Source organism: Montipora capricornis, chromosome 10 (assembly GCF_036669925.1).
Source record: "Montipora capricornis isolate CH-2021 chromosome 10, ASM3666992v2, whole genome shotgun sequence".
NCBI classification, from domain to species: Eukaryota; Metazoa; Cnidaria; class Anthozoa; order Scleractinia; family Acroporidae; genus Montipora; species Montipora capricornis.
This window is the reverse complement of record NC_090892.1, coordinates 71380174-71396149: the sequence shown is the minus strand read 5'-3', so window position 1 is coordinate 71396149 and position 15976 is coordinate 71380174. Positions and strand designations below refer to the sequence as shown.

The following is a 15976-nucleotide window of genomic DNA, read 5'->3' as shown; positions in this document are numbered from 1 at the left end:
TCGAGTATGCTGCTACTAGCATGGTGACGAGTAATTTTACAGCGGAACAATTTAAACTAGACCCTCTGTGAGCGTAAACTGGGTTGCCTTTGGTCTGTGTTTGTCCTCCTCAAAGTTTCGTACTCATTTCCAAACACCCTCACAGATTTTCAGTCCGGAAACGAAACACGATTTACTGCGTTGTCATACATGGCAATCCAGTCAGAAATGAGTAGAATTTCTCCGTTTTATTTTTACTTTTTCCTGTGTCGGAAAACGGAAAAGTTGCGCAATAGGTCTTTCCTGTCACTCCCCTGCTAAGTATTGTCTTTGTGCGAGAGTCTTTTACGCGTATCAGAGAGTAGTAGAAATGCGTAGACCATTTTTTTATCCGGTGCACACAGTATAATATTTAGTTAACCTGCAATGGTGTCGAAGTCATTGTAACGCGAATGGCGGTTTTAGTGGATCTGTAAAAAATATACTCTTATGGAGCTCAAGAGTGGAACGTCAATTGGATAAACAAGACAGGGGGTAAAAAATAAATATCTGGAATCTTAAGAGCGACGAGTAATGGACTTCGACAACAATTGCATCTTTCGCCCATAGAGTCGCATCAATGTGGGCTGTATTTCTAGTATTTTACAAACTGTGATGTTATGTGCAACACTGAAACCATAGTTAGTAGACTACCAATCTGGACCCCAGAGCTCTTCTCTTGACTAAGGGAGAGTCGAATATTACACAAAACGATTTCAACACGATCAATCCACAAAGACAGAAAAATCTCACAAACTCTGGGTAACTCTATGTAGGAGAACATGCGCCGTAGGGTTCTTATAGCCAAACATTTGCTATTTGAACCTTACGGCGTTTGCTCACTCCTCGTGCTAACATGAATGCACCATCTGGGGAACCTTGAAACGAAGTGTCTTCTCATTGGTTATCGTGAAGAATAATCAAAAGCGTCTCTAATTGGTGCATTCATGTTAGCAGGAGGAGTGAGCAGGAGCTGTAATGTTCAAATAGCCAATGTTTGGCTATAAGAACCCTACATAGAGTTAGCCAGAGTTTTGTGAAATTTTTTTGTCTGTGGATTGATTGTGTTGAAATCGTCTTGTGTAATATTCGAACTTTACTAATTTGCATATGTTGGTTGATATTTGATATGCGAGTTGTTTTCAAAAATATTAAAAGAATTTTTAGCCATTTTGTATTTCAAGTGTTCTTTCTTGCAAATTATTAATAGGTAGCCATAGTTCTGCAAGTCAGAAAATATTTGTTTAGTCATTCTAGAGTAAATTGAAGTTTATTTGGGAAGCCAACAATATGTCTTTATTTAAGCTTATCTACGGCGCATTTTGAAGTGCCCCTGTGACCAAAAATCAAGTCTTATTTTTCTTTGCATTTGAAAACTATGTTATCTAAACACTAAGCGAACAAAGTTTTAATCCTTGATTTCAAAAAGACACCTGATTATTTTAACTGGAATCTTCCTATTTAATGGTCGCCCATTACTAATAACCTTAAGTTCATGGCAGAGCTGGATCGAAGAGAAAATGACGTCAAAGGCTCACTAGTTTAAGAATGCAATCCGTGTGTACGCAGCAGAATTAACAATGATATGCAGCACCGGAATTTCGGGTTTTCAGACTTTTAAACTCGCGTTTTGAATATATAATAAGCTGCATTCACACGCTGAAATTTTAAGCTAGTGAACCTTTGACGTCACTTTTCCCTGGACCAAATCCTCTGAAGTTCAATCGGTCAGTTTTGAACGTGAGTAATGGCAGACGGACCGTGAAATCCTAAACTTATACTCAAAGTAAACAGCCTTTGGGTACAAGCAAACACACTTTCAAAATCTGAAGAAAAAAAGCAAGTGATTTTTTTTTTATCACAGGGGCACTTTAAGATTTAGGTGAATTTTTACGTTCTTGATCAAATTTAATTTATGCAACAATTATTTACAAACATGAAGCGATTTCAACAAGCAGTTATTTGTCACGTGACGTCACGGCGGCCATTTTGGTGTACCCAACTAATCCTCTGGAAATTGAGCTTTATTATCATGCTAGACTGCAAAACAGTCGTTTTCTTTCATTTTCGGAAGGCGCGAAGCGCCGTAAGCGTGATCCTCGCGTGTGAAGCGCGCGAGCCTCACACGCCCGTAGGGCGTGTGAGGCGAGAAACCGACTGTCGGCTTTTCATACAACAAATTTGTTCTAAGCAGGGGTTCGAATAATGTCACTAAGGTGTCAGAATTGTTTGACAGCTCCAACCACATCTTAAATTTGATACATTGTATGCCTTATTTTCGCGGGAAATTAGTTGTGTTGTCATGTTCAGTCGTTTTCTCTCCGCTATTCGGAAGGCGCGAAGTTTCGTACGTTCGATTCAGTGGTGTTTTGGAAAGGAAAGGCGTTTGTTTTTTCTGTTCAATGAGTCAACACCGAAAAAACCCACCCCACGTAGAGGAAGAAAACCAAAAGAAGCGACAGCGTCTGACAATTGCAGATTGTGCGGTTGTTTTAAAACGCAGTTTGGAAATGTTAGTTCAGCGGCAGAAAAGCTAAACTTATTTGATGTTATCTGCTCTTCCATAATGCTTTTGAGCGGACAAATGACAATAATTGTCGGGCGTTCGACTGAAGATGCATTTGACGAGTTGGAGGCTCTGTTTTTCGCCAAAACCGTTGAACAGCTGAAATATCAGGCTTTTTGCAAAGCCCGTTGGCAGCACACCAAAAACATCTCTTCCTTTGAGAGGCGATTCCACAGCTTTTTTTTGCTCCGATTTCAAAACATATCCTAAATCGCTCGCAAGCGCATCCCAATGTTGGAGACTGAAAATTATAGTCGTTGATTGCGTGAACTTAAGAGCTTCTGCCTGAGAGACCGGGGCAGACTTGGAAATGAAGGTACACAAAGTACTTATGTCGACTTATGTAATGTGCCAAATTTTCAGCTTCAACGACCTTTTTTTAGCCGAGTTCTGGATAGCTGCCCCTCAGGGGTCCCCAGAGGCTGATTTTCAGTGAAATTTTGGCCACATTTAAATCTCTCTTTTAGCAAGATGAAATTAATTTCAGGCAAAAACAAAACCATCTTTGTAAAGCCCTATCCTTAGGCTTTTATGGGTGAGAACATTAGCTCATGAAAATTTTTCGCTAGCTTGTGGCTGTTATCACAACTTGGTCATATTTGAAGCATATGTGAAGCAACCGGAAATGGCCTGTTTTTCAGACCAAATATTTTCCATGCCCATGTTTTATATCTTGAGGTCTCAGTATCCCTGCAAAGTTCAGCTCTTAGTTTAGTAATATCAAGAAAAAAATACTAAGGTCGAGGCTTTTTACTCAGAAAAAAACTTACGAGAAGATGGCTAACCAGGCCACTTCCGGTTAAAGTTTCAACAAAGCGTGTCTGCAAAAATCAGCCATTTAATTTCGATTATCTTTTTTCCTTCCAAGTTATGGTTAAAAGAGACTCTGAAGTTATATGTCACCGAAAAGACTTGTCGTTAATAAGAATTTTTTTATGTGATTGTTTTAGGACCGATCAGATAGTGGTCCGACAGCGGTTATGAATTTCTTGGAAGAAGTCTTGAAAATTACTGATAATAGAGCCGCTGCAAAAACTCTTTATTTACCTAACAACACATCTCTTGCTGGGAAATCACAATGCAAAATTGCATCTTTTTTGTCCAAACTGCAATGTTAAGTTTATCTCCTTTGTTCAACTCGTTCAATGTATCACGTCTGTGTCGCGTAGTAATGAAGCGCTAATTAATTAATCAGGATATAAGCAAGCTTTGTAGTTCCACTCAGTAGTACTATAACCACCTGTTTGAGCTTTAATATTTTCTGAAGAAAAAAGGACTTATCGGTCTCTTTAAATGCAACCACAACATCTGTCGTGACACTACTTGAGAATCGTTTTGAACCTTTAAGAAATTTCGAATATAATTAAAGTTAACACAAATTGCATTCACTCTTCCAGTCTATTTGCGAAGTGTCTGGATAAATTCACTTACAAAAAACGCTTACCTGGCTTCACTTTTACGGACATGTCCCTTTCCTACAATCCCTTAAAAGTGAGGTAACATTAGAAACTTTAGCCCCAGCGATAAATTGGTCGCAAGTGCGTCGTTGCGAGTTAGATATACACAGGTCGATTAATACCGTACGTGACGAGGTCATTGTAGTTTGCTGGCTATGACTGACTTGGAATTCAGTTGTTTTCTCGTGCAGATTCGTCTCCTTGATATTGCAGAGAATAATTATGATAGACTACCTGTATGAGAACGTCAATGGCATGATTTGTTTACTGAATATTTATTCATACCCGGTGCCCCAGTGTAAATGGCTCACGTATGTTGTAAATTATTGATAAGGAGGTCCAACACGGTCCGTTTTCGCCGCCAATCCGCTAAATTGCTTGAAGATTACTCATGGGCACTCTTTCCCTTTCTCTATCAGTATTTTCCTTTTGTTGCTTTCTCAAACAGCAGAGGTCCATGGTGGCATCCATACTGCATATATATCCAAAGATAGGACAGGGGTGGAGTGGGTTATCCTTCCGGCAAAGTCTACTGTTTTGGCAACTTGGGAAATAAAATATTTCAGCTTTCTTGGAGCCCTTAAAGACTACGGGTTTTTTTATGGCACCCGTAGCTGTAGATCACATGAAAAAGTAAGTCTTTATGGACTCACACTGAATTGCTGACCCTTAACTCTGGTTTCGGTAATAAGAAGCAACCTAGGCGGTAATCGCTCTGGAGGGCCATTGTGCATGCTGTAGGTGATTAGATAAGTCGTCACAAGGCCTAGTGCTCGATCGTACCTGCTGGAGCTTAAATTGGTTACTGCTCTTCTTTCCTGGACAGGATAATAATCACTGGTGCCCATTTATACATCTGGGTTGAGAGAGGCACTGTTAAAGAAAATTGCCTTCCCAAGACGACATGTCAACGCCCTAGTAACCAGGACCGCCCGATCCAGAGTCTAGCCCGCTAACGCGCTATGCCAGTTCCTTTTTGTGTAGAATCCGAATGTAATGTGGACTTTTATCTGTCCTAAATCAACAAAATGCATTGGGGAAGAAATAAATGGCCAGCACTTTCAAAGGAAAGTGGACACCTTGCCGGCTGCTGTGTTTATTTGAGAGAAAAGAAACAATCTGCGATCTACTAATTAAACTAATTTAATACATCGCAGATAGTTTTAATTAGTTTAATTAATAGATCGCAGATTGTTTCTTTTCTCGGAAATAAACAAAGAAGCCTGCAAGGTGTCCACTTTCTTTTGAAAGTTCTGGCCATTTATTTCTTCCCCGATACATTTTGTTGATTTAGGACAGATTAAAGTCCACATTACATTCGGCTTCTACACAAAAAGGAACTGGCATAGCGCGTTAGTGGGCTAGACTCTGGATCAGGCGGTCCTGGTTACTAGGGCGTTGACATGTCGTCTTGGGAAGTTAATTTTCTTTAACAGTGCCTCTCTCCACCCAGATGTATAAATGGGCACCAGTGATTATTATCCTGTCCAGGAAAGAAGAGCAGTAACCAATTTAAGCTCCAGCAGGTACGAGCGGGCACTAGGCCTTGTGACGACTTACCTTATCACCTACAGCATGCATAATGGCCCTCCAGGGCGACACCCGCCTAGGTTGCCTCTTATTACCGAACCCAGAGTTAAGGGTCAGCAATTCAGTATGAGTCCATAAAGACTTACTTTTTCATGTGATCTACAGCTACGGGTGCCAAAAAAAACCCCTAGTCCTTAAGGGCTCCAAGAAAGCTGAAATATTTTATTTCCCAAGTTGCCAAAACAGTAGACTTTGCCGGAAGGATAACCCACTCCACCCCTGTCCTATCTTTGGATATATATGCAGTATGAATGCCACCATGGACCTCTGCTGTTTGAGAAAGCAACAAAAGGAAAATACTGATAGAGAATCGGAAAGAGTGCCCGTGAGTAATTTTCTAGCAATTTAGCGGATTGGCAGCGAAAACGGACCGTGTTGGACTTCCTTATCAATTATTTACAACATACGTGAGCCATTTACACTGGGGCACTGGGTATGAACAAATATTCAGTAAACAAATCATGCCTTTGAGGTTCTCATACAGGTAGTCTATCATAATTATTCTCTGCAATATCAAGGAGACGAATCTGCACGAGAAAACAACTGAATTCCAAGTCAGTCATAGCCAGCAAACTACAATGACCTCGTCACGTACGGTATTAATCGACCTGTGTATATCTAACTCGCAACGACGCACTTGCGACCAATTTATCGCTGGGGCTAAAGTTTCTAATGTTACCTCACTTTTAAGGGATTGTAGGAAAGGGACATGTCCGTAAAAGTGAAGCCAGGTAAGCGTTTTTTGTAAGTGAATTTATCCAGACACTTCGCAAATAGACTGGAAGAGTGAATGCAATTTGTGTTAACTTTAATTATATTCGAAATTTCTTAAAGATTCAAAACGATTCTCAAGTAGTGTCACGACAGATGTTGTGGTTGCATTTAAAGAGACCGATAAGTCCTTTTTTCTTCAGAAAATATTAAAGCCCAAACAGGTGGTTATAGTACTACTGAGTGGAACTACAAAGCTTGCTTATATCCTGATTAATTACCTTAGTATTTTTTTCTTGATATTACTAAACTAAGGGCTGAACTTTGCATGGATACTAAGACCTCAAGATATAAAACATGGGCATGGAAAATATTTGGTCTGAAAAACAGGCCATTTCCGGTTGCTTCACATATGCTTCAAATATGACCAAGTTGTGATAACAGCCACAAGCTAGCGAAAAATTTTCATGAGCTAATGTTCTCACCCATAAAAGCCTAAGGATAGGGCTTTACAAAGATGGTTTTGTTTTTGCCTGAAATTAATTTCATCTTGCTAAAAGAGAGATTTAAATGTGGCCAAAATTGCACTGAAAATCAGCCTCTGGGGACCCCTGAGGGGCAGCTATCCAGAACTCGGCTAAAAAAAGGTCGTTGAAGCTGAAACTTTGGCATATTACATAAGTCGACATAAGTACTTTGTGTACCTTCATTTCCAAGTCTGCCCCGGTCTCTCAGGCAGAAGCTCTTAAGTAATTGTCGGTTTCGTTTCCTGAATCTTTAGGGTATTATGAACAACATATCAATTAGAGAACGTGATAGACACCGGAAATTCCGAAGTGATCATCTAGGCATGAATGTTAATTTACAATATTTCGATAACGTGGGATTTTTGACAGTGATTGAGAACACTAGAAATTGTGTTAAATAAACCTAAAATATTAAAACTTGTGACTTGGAGAACACTGCTTATTGAGAGGCGAGCATTCTTCATACCAAGTCCACGTCGTCCATTTTCCCGCGAGGTTTCTGTTTTACTGTGAAACTGATACGGCGTCTATATCTTTTTGATGAGGTGTGATAGACATTTGATGACAGGCTGTGTCAGAATTAAACCAATGGGAATTTCCCGTTGCTGGAAGAACGGGTAATTTTGAACGAATTTAATATATGCATAGCGGACAGTCGTATTTTTTCGCGTCTCTCCCCATTCTCCCTCGCCGTTTCTACACTCGCTCCAGACCTCTCGTTGGAATATTTACTGCGTCTCTTGCGTTCGCAAAAAATACGACTGTTTTGCAGTCTATTATCATGCAAAAAACAAGGTTACTGATCACGTGAGTGAAAACACCCCATAGTGTTTCGTTTCCGGAATGGCAAGGGCGGGAGAAAAGATCAAATATGTTGATGCGGCTCACTCGATTTGTCACGTTTCGAATTACGAAGACTGTTTACTTTACCAAATAGCATGGAAAGCGATAAATTTGGATTTTTCAACAGTATATCGCTTCTGTCTAACCCCAAATCATTCAGGGTGCCAAAGCTTTCTCTTTATGATCCATTTCCATTGCTTTTGTGTTCGGCACGTTTATATCTTGCCTTACTTCTGATTCACTTGTTCTCAAATTTACTTTTGCCTTTCGAAGATGTTTATATTTTCAGTAGGTCATTTTACAGTTGTTTGCTCAGCGACCTAGCCTATGGATGGCGGCGAGGCTGCCTGTGACCTTGTATTAGAGAGCGGGACGAGAACGACTACGAGTACAAGATTTTCTCACAGAAGAACAACACGCAAACCAGCGTCATTTTGGCGGGAAAAACGTGATACCGTCATCATTTTGGTACGAGGTTTTGGAAAAATGTTGTCGTGTCAAACAATTCAACAACACACTAGCACTTTCGGCATTTTTCGATAGGCAAGAAGGCTCAGCTACCAGCAATAAGAATAACTGAGCAACCTATGCTGCGAACAAAGAGTAAGATTAATCGACCGGGTTAGAAATTTTCGCTACAAACGGGCAGTCAAATCTCGTACTCGTTCTCGTCCGCGTCCAAGAATCTAAAGCTCTCTATTGATTTCGCCCCTACTGCTTTTATCATGTAAATTGTGTTGTTGAAATTCTAATTAGTCCGTATTAACGTTACAAAAGCACGAAGTTTTGTATCAAAACAGGGTCACCGGCAGTCTCGCTTCCATTTTAGAGCCATTTTTGAGCAAGAGCCGATACAACGTAGATTTGATTTTAGTGGTGTACTGTATTTCGGCTTGCCAAACCAGCCTTCTTCAGGTACAATGAAAGTTTACATTGGATTGCATCTATGTACACATATATAGTAAATGGATGTTGACGTAATACTGGAAAAAATGTGATAAAACATGGCAGTTACAACAAATTTGAATTCAAATGCCAAGAGTAACGGAAAATAACGGAAGTGACTCTAAATAACTTAAATAATAAACTGAAATCTAATACGTTTCTTCGCGGATATTGAGACCGTTGGGATTAATTGTCCTGCCTTTTGAAATTAAAAAGCTTCCCTGGCCTTACGGATCGAGTCTGTTAGAAAATATTTTTTCGTTAGGAATTAATTTCATGTCCTTAAAGATGTTGTGGGTAGAGGAGAGGAAATGTTCTGCGACTGTAGTAGGTTTGGATTTGGTGTTAGCGTTATCTAAAGTGCGGCGGTGTTCATTAGAACGGTCTTTTAAACGTCGTTTAGTTTCTCCTATGTACTGTAGATGGCATCTGTTACATGTTTCGCAAGTTATGTGGGAATTAATGGAGCGTGTTTCGCCAGTGGAGAAGAATGGGTAGTTGGTTATTCCATGGAAAATGTAAGGACAGGTAGCGCAGTTTTTGTCACAGCGAAAAGAACCGAATTAGAATGAATTACCGAAGTGCCGAATTAGAATGAATTACATTAGGGGACAGTTTAGCTGTTAGCTGTTTAACAGGTAGATGTAGGAAAGCATTTTTGCAGCGGTCAGAGGAAAGAAGTAGATCGTAGTGTTTTTTATTACGTTGAATATGCAAAGAAGTGAGGGATTATACAGGAGTACCCAACGGATCCGCTCCTCAAAATATCCGCTCCTCAGGCTAAGAATTTGCTGGCTGGTTACTAAATAATGGATGAGAAACTCTAGCTGGAAATTGTGCCGAAACGTTTTTCTTGCTGTGGTCGACCCTTTGAATACCGAAGCTGGCTAGAAAAAAAAAATCACTTCCCTTCTGGCTTCCTGCGGCTTTTGAAATTGTGCTCTGGTTAATTTTGGCTGGAGAAGTAAAATGACGCTGGCTGTGAGTGATAACTAAGGTGCACCGCAGGCTAGGGCAAAGTCGAGGGCGTGTATAAAATTGTCACTAAATTGATAGAAATTTGAAAGTGAAAAAAGGCGTGTGAAAATGTTAACTGAATGCTTTAGTCATTAAAACGCTGTCAGCAAACAATGCAATTTCTTTTTTAAACATCCCTGTCTTTTGTTATGGTGTCAATGTTGGGATTTAGACAGACAACTCATTTTATTTATTGCGCGCGGATATTCCATCTCAGAAGTGGCGGTTATCGTCGCGGTCGTTGTTTTGTGCCTCTAGTTTGGGTGATGCAACTAAATTTTTACGGGTTTTGGACAATTTTTGCTACATCCAAACTCTGCTGATTTCTAGGTAAGTAATCTTTTCATCTATGTCCTTGCTTTTATCTGAATGTCTTTTTGCAGGTTTTGATAAGTTTCTTTATGGACCGTCTCAACTGTCTTTTGTATTTTGTGAACCATCTTTAGTGCATCCTTCAGTCAGCAGCGGGCAGGGTCACTGTTCCAGTAGCCTGGTTAAGAGATCATCATAAAAGTGTGTCCAGCCGGTAAGAACGCCTTTTGATTTTATCATGTTGATCATGTTGATCTCGACAATGGCATGCACCTTCATTAAACCATGACTGTTCAGAAACACTTTTGTTTGACTGTAGCACATAAGGTCTTTTCCTTTCAGTCATTTCGTTTCGACAAAATGCCAGCAGCAAATAGAATGGTAAACGGAGTAATATGTGTAGTTCCATATTCGCGAAAATATAGCCCTCGCGTTCGTGTCTTGATTTCCAGAAATATCGGCTCTTCTAAGAAAATTGAAGCGAACCGTTCTCGCAGCTAAAACCACCCCAAATAGATGTGGTTAGTCTTGTTACTTATCTGCTATATACGATCAGTTAGAATGGAAAATAATAATAAAAAAAAAAGAACATTTGCCTAATCAGAGCGATTTTTCTTCTGAAGTGTTTTGCTGGCATCATTCTGGACAACCATTCTGACATAAGGCGTGTCTTTCGATTGACCTCAGATGTTTTTGTCTGTTTGGTGTATTGTTTTAACAGATACATCTAGGCACACTTCGGGATTAGAACTGCCTAAGTATCAAAGCCTTTTGAACCCTTGTTTTCTCTCGCTTGCCTTTTCTTTTACAAGGAGCCTGTTCACATGCTAATCGTCAATCTCTGGCACAACACCCTTGAAAACTTGTTATTTATTAATTAGGATGAAGTGTTGCAGGGATGTTTGTTATTTGATATTTGTATGTTATATCTACAGAATATTTGTATGCTATTCTTAGTTTGCGAAATGAAGTCTAACTCGGACAAATTGGAACGAGCCATAACTGAAAGAACCATAAAAGTACTTTTTGCGTTACTATTGCAAAAGCAGATTTTCTGGTCCTGAAGAGGCAAAATTCATGTTCTATTTCCAGTATTTCCCAGCAGTCAAGAATTTGCGAGAAGTTCCTTTTATACCCAAAGGGAGCAAACGAGTTCATAAGGCGAAACGAGTGCCTTAGTCTTCGATAATGCTACTATGTTGTTGCTGGATGGACAGAGTTAGATGTCGGTGCGAGTACAGTAATCAATACGCTCAAATGGCAACGGAAAGGAACGGCCGGCAGCCGGATAGTTTTTCGGAGGGGGATGATACGTTATATAACAAAATTTGTTCCGGAAGAGAAAATATTAAAAGGTACTACTGACAAAATGTGGCCCAGGTCAATACTGGAAAAAATAGACTATTAAAGGCTGTGTTTTCACTAGTGTGTAATATTTACTAGCTGAAAATTCTTTCTAGCGTGAAATTTGCTTTCACTGTGAAATTGAACCTGGAATATAGTCCGCTTCTCCCCTCAAGATAGCCGTTGCAGGTTTCAAAACTGGTCGGGGACGAACCGTGTTGAACGATTTCTCTTGAATTCATTCTCGCTATATTTATGCAGAAGAGACGAAGTTACTGTCAGGGAATGCACCTTAGGTCTGTTCAGAAAAGGAGGAGGTGATGAAATGTTGCTGATCATGTTGCCGACGGGCAAACACAATTTATTGCCATATTTTTAAAGCGTGAGAACACACCAGCTTATCCCATTGGTTCCTGGTTGAGGAACTGGGAAATGTAACAAAAAAAGGAATTGTATTTTGAAATAAGTGGAGAGCCGGATCGTTAGCTTGTTTGCATGACTCTTTGATTGACAGATTTTGACAGGTAACTGTCACTATGCGCAACGCGTTTGGGTTCGCTATTCAGTAGGACCAAATTATCATTTCATGAGGTAGTATGCGTGAATTTCCGGTCATAAAGGCAACATTTACTTATTTTTTTCTGGAGAAAACAGCTTGCATTTTTCACTCGTTAAACATAAGACAATGTGTCTTGACCGTATTCCCCGACTCTTGTTTCGGCTTTTTGTGGTCAAAGTTGTCCCAGGAGTGCCCCCCTTCCCCCGGGGTTTCACCCTGTCCAAGTGATAGTGTTCGTAACCAGCAAGACAACGATGTATTTCAAAAGGTGACGCAGCTCAAACAAGCAGTTGCTAATTTTATTTCATTTATAAAAAATTACTGTCACGGCCTTAAGTTAATTTTCAAGAACATTTTGTTTATCAATTAAAATAAAAAATATTAAATTTATGCCTTAAAACTGAAAAGCGTTACTAGACACTTACATTTCAAACACAGCTCATTAATAATGAGAAATTAATCTGTTATCATAGAATTTTATTTGCAGTACGGAATCCTTGCTCGTTTCCTGTTTGAAGAGCTCCATCCAACACGGTTACCTTTACCTTGCAGAAGTTAGAGGGTTTTTTGTATTTTTGGACATTAACAGTATTATCTATTTGGTAATGACAGTTTTCTTAATTTTACAACTGTTTGTGAAACGCCCTATTCAAATACTTTACTGGGGTCTCAAGGTTGGAGTGGAAAAAACACTTTTGCTGAAATTGACTTTACGGGTTTAGCAAAGCTTTTGCGGTGATTGCCAGTTATGGCTTTTGCTGTGAACAGTTGTCTTTTATCCTGTAAAGCTTTCGCAGCGATTGCTTCCCGGTTATGTAAGATTTAAGTGGTGGAGTTGAACTTACAAAAGGGACCTTTGCTGAAATTGTCTTTACAGGTTTAGCAAAGCTTTTGCGGTGATTGCCAGGTATGGCTTTTGCTGTGAACAGTTGTCTTTTATCCTGTAAAGCTTTCGCAGCGATTGCTTCCCGGTTATGTAAGATTTAAGTGGTGGAGTTGGACTTACAAAAAGGACTTTTGCTGAAATTGTCTTTACAGGTTTAGCAAAGCTTTTGCGGTGATTGCCAGTTATGGCTTTTGCTGTGAACAGTTGTCTTTTATCCTGTAAAGCTTTCGCAGCGATTGCTTCCCGGTTATGTAAGATTTAAGTGGTGGAGTTGGACTTACAAAAGGGACCTTTGCTGAAATTGTCTTTACAGGTTTAGCAAAGCTTTTGTGGTGATTGCCAGGTATGGCTTTTGCTGTGAACAGTTGTCTTTTATCCTGTAAAGCTTTCGCAGCGATTGTCCTTCGGTTATGTAAGATTTAAGTGTGGGGTTGTCTTTACAGGTTTAGCAAAGCTTTTGCGGTAATTGCTGTGAACAGTTCTCTTTTATCTTTTGAAGCCTTTGCAGCGACTGTGACTTTTGAGCGATTACGGCCTAGAGTTTGGCTGCATAGATAGTAAATCCGCGTTGGCGAGTAATAATTATGCAGTTATAATAATGTAGTAATCTATGGTTGTATTTTTAGATATGAAAAGCCATAACAAAGGCTACATGGATCCTCATCTGAATATGAAGAGGAGTCGGTATGCAGAAAAGGAAAGTGACAGGTATCCCGGCGATTGACCGTAAAGTTCTTTTTTCTATATGGTGTGCTTTCCCGGGAAATGATATCTACAGCACACCATATTGAAATATTTTTCATCGTCAAGGATTCGTAGACCATGATCATGACTTCCCGGCATTTGCTTTCTGCTGCACCGCATAACTATTCTTCATCATTATCTGTAAACTGTGCTTTCCTAACATGTTATATCTTCAGCACCGCATAATTGTTTCTGGTCGCTAGGAAAGACTCTGCCTTCTCGCAATTAGGTTCCGTCTGCATCGCAGAACTGTTATTCACCGTCGAGGATAGACTGTGCCCTCTTGTCATTTCATTTGGTCAGCATTGCAAAACTGTTCATTATCGTCAATGATAGCCTTCCCGGCATTTGATTTTTCTGCACCGCGTAATTGGTTTTCATTATTGAGTAAAGACTGTACCTTTTCCCTATTTGATTTCTTCTGCACCGAATATTGGTTTTTCATCACTCAAGTGTAAACTGTGATTTCCCACGATTTCTTATGCACCGCATTATTCTTCATCTTCAAGGAAAGACTGCGACATCTGTGACATTCTTGGCATTTGAGTCCGTAAGCACCGCATAGTTGTTCTTAGTTCATCATGAACGATAGCCTGTGTCTTTCTGGCATTTGTTTCCATCTGTATCACTTATGGTTCTTCATCATGAAGGATAGACGTTCCGTGCTTTTTCGGTAGATGATTTCCTATACACCAAATTTTATTTATATATCATAATTAATAGACTTTGCGTTCTTGGCGTGGAGTTTCTACAGCTACTGGGAGGGCGTGGCTTCGAGGTATCTGATTGGCGCTGGATAGACAATGCTTTTGTTCTATTTCATTTCGGCTTAAATAATATCATTGTTTTGGATACTGGAATGCGCCTTGCGGTCACTTGATTTTGTCCGTGCTGGATAGTGAGTTGTGCACAATGTTCATCGAAATTTTCGTTGCTTTCTAATGATAGCAGAACGCGTAATTTTAGATAAAGTTCAGAATTATGAGCTTTTGGAGGTGAAGTGGGGCAGAAGAAGAGTAAGTACGCGTTAAACGTTTGGCGAATGTGCTCTTCAGACATTCTCTTGATGAATCCAATTTCCTTACCAGTGTTTGGAACCCTGGAAACGTGGTTGTTTGTGGGTCCTGGTGTCAGTCTTTGCGTTCATATCAAGTAAACCAACTCTAAATTTATTTTTTCCGATCTCACAACTTTGCTCTCATTTGGATTGAAGTAAAGACGATTTATATTTTCCACAGACCAGTAAGAGAGTAGAAATGTTATTTTTATCCCGCGTTAATGTACACCGAAGTCATAAGCAAAGAAAATGGATCAAACACCACCAAGCTTTCGTTGAGTTATTTTTTTTGTATCACCTGGATAAAATGGTTCAATTTATTTTCCTGGCTGGCTAAATGTTGGTTATTTTTTTGGCTGGCAAAAAAGGGGAGAAAGAGACATTCCTGGCTGGGGAAATGCCTTTTTGGTAAATATCCTGGCTGGAAATTGTATTTTAAATTCTAGCTCTAGCTGGCTTTGGGGAGCGGAAATAATTTTGCCACAGAAGTTAATAATCAACCAAAAAACAATTAGTGACTGTTGAAATATTACTGGAGGCGATATCCAATCACTTTATAAATTTTTCTCGTTGGGTACTCCTGATTATAGATCGTTATGAAAGGTATACGTTCGGGTTTGTTTATCTGTTTAGGTTGCCGGGTATGTATGCGGGGAATGTCTGCAGCGCGTTGTATAGACCACTTTCATAAATAGCAACCGATTTGATATTCTATTGTATTTATGTTAATTGAACCTACTGGCCTAATTTTGGTTAACATATTCTTTTGAATTTTGTGCATTGCAGCGAGGCTAGAAAGGAATATCAGTATTAAAAGAAAAGAATATTTTATCGGGCCGCCATAATGAAAAAGGTCTATTTGTTTAGTAACAAAGTTGCATTTGTAACCTCGTTTCACAAGCGTGTCTTTAGTTCAGAGATGCGAATCTTGAACGTTTCGTCGGTAAAACAAATTCGTCGTAAGCGGAGTGCTAGGCTGAAAGGAATGGCTTTTTTTGGGGTGTAGAGGATGACAAAAATGATAAAGTAAATGTTGGTGTTTGTCCGTAAAGTTCGTGTATAGGTCTGTATTTATGTTTCTTTCACTAATTAGTGATACGTTAAATTCAAGGAAAGGAACATTGGTGGGAGAGTGTGACCTAGTGAATTTTATGGTAGGGTGAATGCTGTTGAGATAATCGATGAAAATTTTAAGGTTCCCAAAACTTTCAGTCCAGGTCATAAAAATGTCATCAATGTCATCTCAACCAAGTATGGGGTTGAAATGGGGCGTTCCTTGCAGCATTTTTTTCGAAAAACCCAAGGAAGAGGAGGCCATTTTGCTGCCCATATCTGTGACGTGGATTTGAAGGTAGGAGCTATGATTAAAAGTTAAGTTATTCATGGTGATGAGGTTGCAA

At 39.6% G+C, this 15976-nt stretch overlaps 1 protein-coding gene across 1 annotated transcript in view; it reads left to right on the top strand.

Annotated features, from left to right (window-relative positions):
• Window positions 1-6303: 6303 nt before the first annotated feature.
• The window catches only part of LOC138021502 (NAD-dependent protein deacetylase Sirt6-like), a 15897-nt gene continuing 6224 nt past the window's right edge, over window positions 6304-15976 (top strand). Inside the window, exon 1 of the mRNA XM_068868397.1 lies at window positions 6304-6362. The gene's annotated coding sequence lies outside the window, so the exon portion shown is untranslated. The remainder of the gene's footprint in view (window positions 6363-15976) is intronic.